Here is a 12361-nt window from a genome sequence, read left to right as displayed (position 1 = left end):
GACCAGTAGTGATGAGCCTCTGGCAGGGAAGAGCCTGTGGCATGTTAATATAATATTGTCTGTCTTTCTGTCAGCTGCTTGCCATAGTCATGCTTTCAGTTCTGGGCAGTTCTGCATCTCACCATGATTTTCTGTCTCCCTGAAACATTGTTCTGCATGAAGATCATGTCATTGCCTGCCCTTCAAGGAACCACAATTTTAAACTCCATCTACAAAGAACACACATTTTTAAAATGTATAGAATCTTGGAATATCTTAAGTTGGAAAGAGCCCAAAAGGATCATCGAGTCCAATTCCTGGCCCTGCACAGAATACACCAAGAATCCCATCATGTGCCTGAGAGTGTTTTCCAATCTCTTCTTGGACTCTGCCAGGCTTGGTGCTGTGACCACTTTCCTGGGAAGCCTGTTCCAGTGCCCAATCAGAATGAAGAATCTTTTCCTGATATCCAACCTAACACTTCCCTGAAAAATGTTCAGCCCTTCTAGTCCTTTCAGCCATCACTAAAGAGCAGAGATCAGTCCCTGCCCCTCCTTCTCCCTTCTTGAAGAAGAGGGGCAGTGATGAGGTCTAGCCTCAATCTCATCTTCTCCAGGCTGAACAGGACAGGTGACTTCAGCCACTTCATCGGGTTGGGATTTTTGTTTTCTCTAGGTTTTTTTCCTTGCACTATCAAATTATATGAGAGTCCAAATATGTCTAATATCCAGTTCAAAAGCAAAGTAAGAGCTAACCTAATCTCCAAAGTAAGTAAGTAGTAACCAAACTATCTGGTTTCCCTTTGTTCAAGCCAAAGTTCAATGCAAAACCTGTTGCTTAATTTTCTACTAAGGCTCAAAGCACATAGAATGTTAACCCAGGATTATTCTATCTCTACTTTCATGCTTATCTTAAAATCTGGCCTGGCCAATGTCATATGTTGATGGTTTTGCTAGTTGCAATTTCTCTTATGCTTCTAATACCTGTTCACCATTTCTTGGGTCACCTATATTGCAGTTCCTAATTCTAGTCTGAGGTTCAGCCTGGATCAGTCTCAAATGCACTAAGCTTCATGAGACAGCTTGTGCCTACATTGTGTGCTAAATTGAACAATTTTAGCTGCCTCTGTAGCTGGTTGAAAGACTTACAGGTCTCTAGACCAACTTTGTGTTTTCCTAAATGTGCTTTTTTTAATCTGTCTTCATTGGCTATTTTACAATTTTGAACACTTGGACAATCTTGCTTTTGTGCCTTAAATATAGGTATCAAGCTGGGCACAATGGATTTCACCTTTACCATGTGATCTCATGTTTTGCTATCTCTATTTGTCACCTCTGGTAGCTACCAAAGTCCCCTCCAAAAATTATATTTGTCCAAATATTGTCTTTCCAGTGATTTAATCATTCATAGCTTTGTTTAAGATTTGTTGTTGTTATTGTCATTTGGGTTTTTTTGTTTTGATTTGGTCTGGTTTATTTTGTTCCTTACTTTAGTTTCTGTTCAGTCTTCTTGAAATTACTTTGTTCCATTACTTGTTTGTTGAAGGCCACTGGTTATTTAGCACTGTGTTTTGAATTGCTTTCTTAAATACTATTTATCTGCTCTGCAGTAAAACCTCTGTTATCATAAATGAAGTCTTGAAATGTTTTCCAGTCATAAACACATGTGTCTTCTAGCATATCAAAATTAAATTTGACCTTGTTTGGGGTATAGAAAAGAAAAAACTATCAAAGCTTTCTTTAGATATTAATTAACTTTTTTTTTGCATAGGTAATTTCAGTCACTGCTGCTTTTATTTCAAATTTCAGCAGTTAACCATATATAACATTTAGTGCAAGTGATGATAATGGCTTTTTTTATTTTATTTCTTTGTGTGATAACTGAATCAGGCACCACTATTTCAGAAGGAGTCTCCCACGGATCTCACTCTATTTGCAGTGAGATTTGCAATCTTTTTTAGACTGTGCAGATAATGCTGTTCATGCAGAAAGAGGGAAAAAGAAGAAGGGATTTTTTTTCCTTCTCTATTTTCTGGCCTAAATAAAAAGCTGTCTCAAACAGCTTCTCAAACAATACAGGGGGGAGGGGAAATCCCATAAACCTTCTGGGCTTATATTTAATTCATATTGGATGAACTTTATACAAGTTTTTATGCTGCTGAATTGCACATTTTAAAATCTCATCGTTTGTACATTTTCAGCTGATTATATTGATACTTGCTGGAAAAGAGCCCAGATGATTGAAGTGAGCAAATTAAGTTATTATTTGCTATTACCTAACTTTCATTTCTATCTCAGTTAAAAGCTTTATATTACAGTTCCGTATCAAAGTTCTAAATTTTAGATCAAGTCATGGGAATGCATGAATTATATTCACATACATGGTTGAAAAATACAGCAGAATTGTTGTTTTAAGCATTGAAAGCCTATCTTTATTAAAGTTAACACAGGTTAGAAATTACAAAAAAGATAAATTCTGCAGACAGGATTCTGACAGAATATTACCCAAATGCTCTCTGTCCAGTCCAATTCAGAAATAATTTCACACACATAACTAGATGTGGTTACTTGTATTTCAAAATGCTTTTGAATGCCCAAATGTTGATGGAACAGGGAATTTATGGAGGGGGGGAGAAGGAAAAAAGAGAAAGATATTACATCAAAATAAACATTTTAAAATCATAAAGAGGAAGTTATTCCATTTTCCAAATTCATTTTATTTATTCATTTAATTAGATTCAGGAATTTTCCCACTGAGAACAGATAAAATCTCACAGTTTCTTTGCTAGACACAAGAAGCAGGAACTATGTGTCTGCTATTAAATTTACTGAAGTAATTTTGCACATGCAGTATATCTGATCAAATGTTTTCCCAGGCACAGCCCCTTTCTGATGCAGTCCTTTTGCAGCACTATGCTATCAAACATTCATATTTACTTTAGAAAGTCCTTAGGAAAAAAAGCAATTTGTGACATAGCTATTATTTTATGATACTTCCTGTACTGTCTGGAGTAATAATGTGATTCCATTTCAAAGCATTTTATACATGAGCTGATGATTGCAGAAAATGTAATTTCTTTTTGATTCGTGAGCACAAAAGTATGCATTTTTCTTATAGTCTTTCACACTGTTCTTTTAGAGATGTGATAATTTCACTAAATTTTAGTTAACAATGCTTGGTTGGATATGGCCTTTCCATTTTCAAAATAACTTGGAAACATGCACATTCATGGATAGATAATCTGCAAAGTGAATGCTGCTGCATTTTGTGAGCAACAGACCCCAGGGGGACAGATCTCCTGTGTTCTTCCTGGAGAACATTAACACAAGTCAAACTTGTCAAGGATTATTACCACTGAATATATTACTACTTACGGGGAGGCTGTCCAAGGTGCTGAAAACCATAATGTGCCTATTATTTGTTAACAGCTGATTTTTTTTTTTTAAATTAAAGAAATAAGAGGGCCCATTTTTGAAGTCACCAATTTAAATTTGGAACATGGGCACTTATGTCTGTATTTTGTCCATTTACAAATGGCTGCGAATGTATTGGAATGGACACAAAGAAGTATTGGAATGGGATACCCAGGAGGTTGTGGAGTCACCATCCCCGAAGCAGTTCAAGGAATGACTGGACATGAAACTCAGTGCCATGCTCCAGTTGACAAGGTTCAACTCAATGATGTTGGAGGACTTTTCCAACCTAAATTATGCCATTATTTCATGTTTTGAGAAAGTTGCACCTGTAAACTTTTACCTTCTAAGCCCTTTCTGATGAAGACACTTTAGGAGAAAGAATTTCACTGAAGCCCAAGTTATTTAACATCTTACAGTGGGGACGTACAACAGGTTTTCATAAAAGTAAATCCATGGCACCAAATTTAGCTTCATATCCTGCCCATAACATTGCAAAACCAATAACTATGAAATATTGTAGTCATTTCTGAGGAACTCATATAAAACATAACAATTCATAATAGGTCCTTGAATTACTGAATTATTATGTGATCAAGAGTCAATAACATAGTAAAATGGATATTGAATTACAGTTTAATTACTGAAAAAGCTTCTAACTCCAAGAATTTTGAAGACTGTATGAAATTATATTCAAAATAACATCAGTGTACATTGTATTTAGAACTTTTGTTGACCTAATTGCTACATATATTTTATTATTTATTTTCAATTATAGAAAATTGATAAAACATATATTTATTTGGTTTAGCAAGTGTTAAACTGATGTAAGATTTTAGGAGAAACCTTTTTTTTCTCTGTCTCCGTAGTATGTATTTGATTGTGTGTTTTTGCATAGGCTGCTTTGTAAATGGTTCTAAAGGTACTTTGTTGAGTAAAGAGACATGAGCTACCCTCCAAAACAAGACTGAATGTGGTCTACTTTCACAGGATTAGTCAGAATTTACTTCAGAGAGCCCCAGCTTGATAGAGCTTTGCTCAGTACTCTGGAAGAAATTGTCTCTTGCTAATGCCCCAGTCAGGTGACCTCATCATCACCAAAACAAAAATGGTGTTTATTTGTAACAGGACACAATTTACTCTTAAGCTTAAAACATGGCAGATGCTTATTATTCCTACTTATCCATTAAAGGAGCTGTTGTATTACTTCACTTACAGATTTTTTAACAAAAAGCAAACAAAAAATGCTGACTTTGATTTATCAGCTGAGGTTTTGCTGCATATGTGAGAACTCAGAAACTTTGATTGTCCCCCCTAAATTGCCAAATCTGCACATGCTTTATGTTTTGATAAAATTCCTTTGTTGATAGCGCCTCTTGAGAATTCCCTTAGTAGTATTTTCAGGTGAAATTTCTTATTTTTGTCACCAAAAATATTTTGAAAGGACTAAAATCAGTACTTCTGATCAAATTAGACTATATAGCTAAAAATCAGTACATCACCAAGTTGGTAGCCACCTCCTTTAGTCAACTTTTATATGGATGTGTTGTTGTCATGTGGCTTTCCTGGAAGACAGAAGCAGTGCTGTTAGAGGTACAACCACTCTTCCAGCAGTGAGCAGCTGAGGTTGAAAATGGGAATAAATACTGTGCTCAGGAAGAAAAGTCACACTGGATTTGCCTCAAAACAGAATTTATGATTCCTGCCTTTGTGTGGCAGAAAGAAGTAGTTTTGTGGAGGATTGATCTGTTTAGGAGATAGCTGTCTGGAGTCATGAGAGTGTTTTTAAATGAAAGCAGCACATCAGCTCCTGAATGCAAAGGGTATATTACTAATCCTGCAATCCTGCAAGAAGCTTCTGTAAACTACTAAGCTTTACAGAAGCCTCCCCTTCAGTGACATTTTGAAACATCTCATGTTTAACCAATTGATGGGATAAAAAATGTATTGAACTAAAGTGATGAAGAAAACAGTGTTAACTTCTTGTGGAGAAATAATTGAAACTGTTTTGAGGGGGAAAATACACACTGTATAAAGATATTTGACTGGTGAGGTAGACATATCTCTTGTACTTTTCAGAGTGAATTGTCTTCAGGAGTATTTGCTGCAGGGTAAGCTGGCAGTTACTCAAATAAAAGGAACTGTATGAATCTTGGAGGTAAGAGGGGTAGATAGTGATGCCATCTCTGATATTTTTCCATAGCTCTTCATTTGCAGGTTGAGATTGACAGGGCTAGGTAGAAACACACCCCTGCTGCCAAACAGTACAGAATCCCATGGAATAATATACATTTGGGCCAGGTGGGAATGCCCAGGTGCCTCCCTTAGGGAGCAAGCTTTGACACTGTCCCTTGCAACACTGTGGATCTGTTGCATCATGTTGCACTTCTCTGGTGCAGGGTCTGGGTCCCCTTTGGGGGTCCTTTCATGGGCCATGACACCCCTCAGCTGTCCTTCACGTGGATGTGGCTTTTCCTGGAGGGAAGGGGCCCAGAGCTGAGCTGGTCTGCCCAGTGGAGGATGGGCATTCACTGCTCCAGACCAGAGGCTTTTTCACCACACCCCCAAAACCTCTCCTCCCTCCCCCTTTGGTGTGAGGCTCTGTGCAAGCCTGGCAGCAGATAAGCCTGGGGCTGTCGTCTCCACCCCAAGGTGCTTTTTCTTTTTCACCCAGCCCACACCTGAGTAACTTTATCTTATCTCCATCAGTGTGCAGTCCAGGGCCTTAGGGCCTCTTCTCTGCAGCTTTTATACAGTTTTGCTATATTAGGCAAAAGTCCTTCATGAAGATGTTTAAACCATAAATTAAAACATTTCAGTCTCTGATATGAGTATACCCTTAAAAGCTTCTATAAGGGTTTGGGAGACTATCCTAAAGGGTCTTAAATACTGGGAAGTGCAGTAATAAGAAAAAAAAAATTACTGGAATAAATTTAAAGTCTCTAAGAAAAAAGTACAGCTTAATTGAAGAAGGCTATTTAATCTAAACAGAAATACTAAACTTTTCCATTCCTATGTTTGTAGTGTGTGCCTCAATAAAATATTTACCTAAATTTTAATAAATACTTCATTTTTTTCACAGAGCAAAAGTGTAACATTACTGCCTTATCTCTCCAAAACATATAAATTTGCTCTGAATGTATTTATTATCTGTTTCTGTGTTTTGAAAACATGGTAATATCATTTATTAAATTGTTTGTTGAGTTTGGAAATGCACAAGTCAGTCTCTTGGAGAGGTTTAAAATACCTTGGAAAAAAATATTTTTTTTTTTTTTGTTAAGCTCTTAAGTGAATAAAAGTGCTAAAACAGGAATGAGCATATGTAACAACAAATTGCTTGTCTTAGGGTGTATTAAAGGATACCTGCATATTAAAATAATTAAATAAATAAAATTTAAAAGAGCGCGAAAAAGGCTAAGCATTCTTTTAACAGAACTTTGAACTCAGTACATTTATCCAGTAAGAATACTGGATAGGAAAAAGAATTGCTAATATGTTTAATGTTAATATGTTATGCTTTGGAGTTCCATTTCATCCAGTCAAGACAGAAGACTATATTGAATTCAAGTCCACCAGATCAAAACCTGGCCATTGATGGGAACAACCTTTTCAGTAAAAACTGAAAGTTTAGATCTCTTGTGTCTGTAAACATTTCTCTGTCATAACTGCATGGGTAGAAGACCATTTGAGAAGACTTTGCTCAGATCTACATTATCCTAAAACCTGAGGAAATGTATGACATGAATGACCCATTTATCTAAATAGCTCAGACTTTTTTAAAATACTTGATGTGCTGTTGTAAGCTTGGGCCCTGCTGAGCCCTGTGACCTCTATAGCACACCAGCAATTTAAATACAGAGCTGGTGGTGCCCTGTTATCTCCTTGGCAAAACCCAAATATATTCTTCTGCCCTGGAGACTTCACAGTGATTGGAGTGAATGGCTGAGGGGATATGCTCTCAGGTTTGAGTTGTCATTTCCTGTGGCTTTTGTTGTACTTGAAGAAGCAAATACCTTTTTAAAATGGTTAACCAAGGTCCTAAGAAATAAATATGGGGTTTTGTCAGCATTTTATAGCTCTGTGTGCACTTGCAATGGAGTGTAAGCAAATAGTTACCTGAGATCAAGGGCTGCATAATAAATCCAGTGTCAGCCCTTCCTCCACAGAGTTATAGAAATTGCAGCCTGTCAGGTCCTTTCAAATAATTTTACAGCATAACATTTCAGTCAACGTTTGGCTGCAGACAAGTTGTTAAAATAAAGCAATAAAGCATAGCAATCATAAAACAAGAAAGCTTGATTAAAAAAAGAAAAAAAAAACAACAAAGAAAACAGAGTTAGGATAGCTGAGGTGCAAAATGCTTGAGTTCTAATTCAGGGGATGTTTAGGGTGGTACTTCAAATTTATCCACAGTCCCTGTTTGGAATTTATTCCTTTACAAAGTGTTCAGTTTTCCACCACTCTCCTACCACAAACCCTAACAATAAAAAGAGTGGGGGGGAAAGGCAGGAAAAAAAGAGATTGCTTTTCATTGGAAATGTACACATCATTTTGATGCAAATGTACCTTCTCTCTGCATATTTGATGAGCTATTTCACTCACAAAAGAATTTTCCACTAATTGTTGTATCTGCCACTTATAAAATCTGTTTGCTAAATTACAAAGTCAGCCTTCGCTGTGGGTGTACTTCCAGCCTAAAAGATCTTTAGTCTAATTGTTTTATCTGCTGTCTGCTAAATCTGTTTGCTAAATTATACCTTTCACTGAACCTCCACCACGACCTTTTCAGGAAGCCATTAGTAGTTACTGACACACAGAAGAGATTACACATCTTGGACTGTGTGGTGGGATCTGAAAGACAGGTGGACAAGCAGTAGATCAGACAGAAAGACTGCATCATAACCAGCTGTGGGATTTTATATGGAAAATATTGTGTTTAATTGAATATTGTTTTAGAAAAAAGAGCTTGGTGTTCCCTAAGACTAATATAGAACCTTACTTTGTGTGAAATGTCCAGCAAGAGGTGATTCTTCCACTCTTCCAAGTCCAGAGCAGGGGCATGAAAATGATCAGAGGGCCAGAGACCCTTTCCTATGAGACAGCCTGAGAGAATTGGGGTTTTTCAGGATGGAGAAGCAAAAGCTTCAAGGAGACCTTTAGAAGCCTTCCAGTACATAAAAGAGCCCAAAAGAAGGATGGTGAGGAACTATTTACAAGGACATGTAATAACAGGACAAGGGGAATGTCTTTAAATGGAAAGAGGGTCGGTTTAGATTAGATATCAGGAATAAAATCTTTACTGTGAGGGTTTTGAGGCATTGGAAGAGGTTTCCCAGAGAAGCTATGGATGCTCCTTCCCTGGAGATGTTCCAGGACAGGAGTGCAGCTTTGAGCAACCTGGTCCAGTGGAAGGTATCTGCAGATGCCCAGGTCCTGCTCTAAAGCTGTACCACATGTTTGAATCATCTGACCTACTCTTAAAGAATATTCAGCAGATAAATCCTGCACATCTAGGCTTTTGTCTTTCCTCTTTTTCTAAACTGAATGCACTCATAGCAAATAATAACTCTTTATAGTTAGAGTGCTTACCCTGCCCGCACATCTCCCTTCATTTAGATTCCCACATCAAAGTTGGGCTGTGCATTAATATTCCTTTCTGAATAGATTTTTTTCAAACTATTAAAGCAACTCTTTGGGCTGTCAATATTGCAATAATGCTAATAAAATGCTGCAGAGGTCAGGTTTCAGAAGAGCATCCTGCAAATGAATATTAAGCTGACATTTCTGTTCCTTTCAGGGGCAGCTTTAATACATCAATGAAGAAAATATTTATATGCAAGCACATGTGTATAAATCAATGAAGGTACATTACCAGACACCAGTTATTTGATCAGACCAGCTCAAATATCTGTTAAATCTTTTTGTTTGCTTGCTTTAATGGGAAGTGGAACATATCTTTCATGTAGTACCATAAAATATAAAAATATGTTGAGGAGACAGAAAGAGATGAATCATGGAACTACAACCACTGTCAGTGGTTATAGTTTAATCATTTTTGTATATGTTCACATTATTCATTATGGGCATGTCTTACACTTTCATCTTGTTGAACAGGATTCTGTTTGCAAATCTAGATTACTGAATATCTGATTCTAAAACATTTCACCATTGAAGAACTTGTGAAATTAATAATTGCTTGGGAGAGAAAATTTGTTGTTCAACTAGACTAGAGGTGCATGAAAAGAGCAAAATGGATTACTTAAATAGCTGGGATTACAGAAATGTTGCATCAGTAGAAGATTATGTTTTCAGGTACACCTAAAAATGTGTTTCTTCCTGTATAAATATCGTTGTCTAGATCTACATTTAATTAAAAAACCCAAAACCAAAAAACACCTACTGCCATACACACAGTACATTAACTACCCTGAATGCTTAGAGCACTGATTTAATCTCAGGCTTCTGAATGTGATTCAAATAATTGACTGTATTCTTTTAGTGAAATTTTTTTCGTGGTCTTTTATCCTACTGTTCTATTTATTTTAAGGTTTCAGGGTTTTTTGTCATTTTTGCTCTTCATTGTGTGAGAACTCTTGTGAATGGCAGAGCATTCCTTGTATGCAAATGTTGACATTGCTTCTTTTGACTTCACTTGATATTCAGCTCTGATGAGATTTGACAGTATTATTTTCAGCATTTCATGAGAACAGGGAATATGTTTCCTTGCTCAAGATGTAAAATTATGCAGTAAAAAGAGTGGTTCAGTTTCTGGAGTTGTGACCCTGAGAAAAATAATAGTAGCCTTATATTCAATGATTTGGAGCTAAGTTTTCAACTAAAGTGACCAAAAAAAAAAAAAAAAAAAAAAGAAGAAAAAAAAAGAAACTCAAAGTGCAAACTGTGTGGTTTATGATGGGTTAATTACAGGTTTGGGATTAGGATTGTGTTAGAATAATTGGGTGGTTTATTTGTAGGAAAGTACTATAATATAAGCAGATTTGCAAGTTAACAATTAAAATATCCTGACATTCTCTTTATTTATTGTCTGCAACTGATGGCTGATGTGGTTTTTAGACTGGGGGAGTTGCAGGAGGAAGAACTAAATATAGCTCTGTTTGTGTCTTCAGTAGCTCTGCGGTACTGAAGAGGCGCCATCTGTAATACAGGATTTAAGAGATCCTGGATCCTTGCTTTCTTGGTTTTATTTACTTAAACTACATGGATCAGAGTTCCTCTGTTCCAGGCACTGTAAATGTGAAGGACCTAGGTAATTCTGGGATACATGATAAATTTGATACTTTTATATTGAATTTTTAAGTCATGATAATGTCCTGGAACTTCTGTGATAACAAGATGCTATCCTTTTGAAGAAAGAAGATAGTAGATATTTTAACATTTACTAAGTAATGCATGAAATTAAATTTCATGCTAATAGAATTTAATTTTTCACTATCAGCAGACCACAAGCAAGAACATTTTAAACATGAAACTAAGTATTGAGACGAAACAAATTTGGAAAGAAATGGAAGGAAGGAGGCTTATTCTTTGCTGCAGTCTCAACAGATCTGTTTAGACAATTTAACCTGTTTAAAGAAACAACAATACCAAACATATGTTGTTTGTGAAGTAGACTTTTACACAAGGATGAATGAGGAATTGAAATTTTCATGTATTTATTTATTTGTTTGTTTGTTTTCCTTCATAGACATGATTTTGGTTTATGATTTATGTATATTTTGCTTTGATATTAAATATGACTGTAAAAACACATTGAAATTTATATACAGCTTCTTCCACGTGGTTTAATTTAATCATCCTTCCAATTACTACTTACATGAATAATTCAAACACTTTTCTTCACTGGGAGTGAAGAAAAAAAAAGAGATTGTAGTGCATATATTTTCTATAGGCTGTAAAAAGGAATTGTTACTATCCTATATGGCAGTTTAAATTTAATATACAGCAATTACATTCTGTGTTAAGGATGCTCTTAAACTTTGGTCTCTGATGAGATAAGAGATCACAGTGGTTGACCTTGGAAGCTGCCCTTAGCTTTGCTCTGCTGTGCTTTTCTTTGCTGTGCTCTGACCTTGGGCAAGTTGAGGACAAGGGTGCTTCATTTTCTAAGTAAAGGCATGCAGCTCTCAATATCTGAGCACAGATTTTGCCAGTAAAATTGCAAAGTTACTTAACATTTTGTGTCTGACCTTGCCATTTGTGGATGTTCTTGCATCTTGTTCATGGCTGAACAGCACAGTGTCTACTTTACATTTAAACTATATCGAAAGCCATAAATTCTGACCCAAAGTAAATCTGCTACCTTATGCTTGGAGAAACCCAATCTGATGCCTCTGCACTTGGTACACCATAAGTCAGCACACCTTCCCTGCAGTGGGTATTATTCTGATTCAAAAATGTAGCTGAAGCATATGAAGACCATTTTCGCTTCAGATCATTTCCCAATGCTTTCAACACACAGTTGTGAGGTAACTCACCTTCATTTTCTTCTTATCCATTAGCATTTTCAAAGGAGAAGAAGAATCCAGGGAATGATTCTAAAGGCTCTTTATGTATTTTATCTATTGAAAAGTATGTTCAAAATCTTTAGAGTGGGCGCTGAAATGCAGGCTCTCCTCCCAAAAATGTAGAGTCATGTTGTCTTCTGCTTTTGTCTTAAGAAAACCAAACAAAATATTTTTGTGGTTTTGCTGACATTTGTGATTCCACAGTAAATTCTGCAAAATTTGCTACTTTAAAAAAAATACCAGACACTACATCTGGGATTGCATCAGCTACATATAAAAATATATATAATAAAATATATTTTTTAAAAATATAATTTCTGTGTAAAAAAACATTACAGTGTGTGCATGAAGGCCTTCAGTTTTATCTCCTAGACTGTAGTGGTTGCATAGTAATTATCAGGGACAGACACTTGGGAAACATTCTTTAATCAAGGAGTTTTGATT

The sequence above is a fragment of the Passer domesticus genome, chromosome 2, assembly GCF_036417665.1.
Source record: "Passer domesticus isolate bPasDom1 chromosome 2, bPasDom1.hap1, whole genome shotgun sequence".
Taxonomy (NCBI): domain Eukaryota; kingdom Metazoa; phylum Chordata; class Aves; order Passeriformes; family Passeridae; genus Passer; species Passer domesticus.
The sequence above is the reverse complement of the archived record's forward strand: the minus strand, read 5'-3'. Positions refer to the sequence as shown.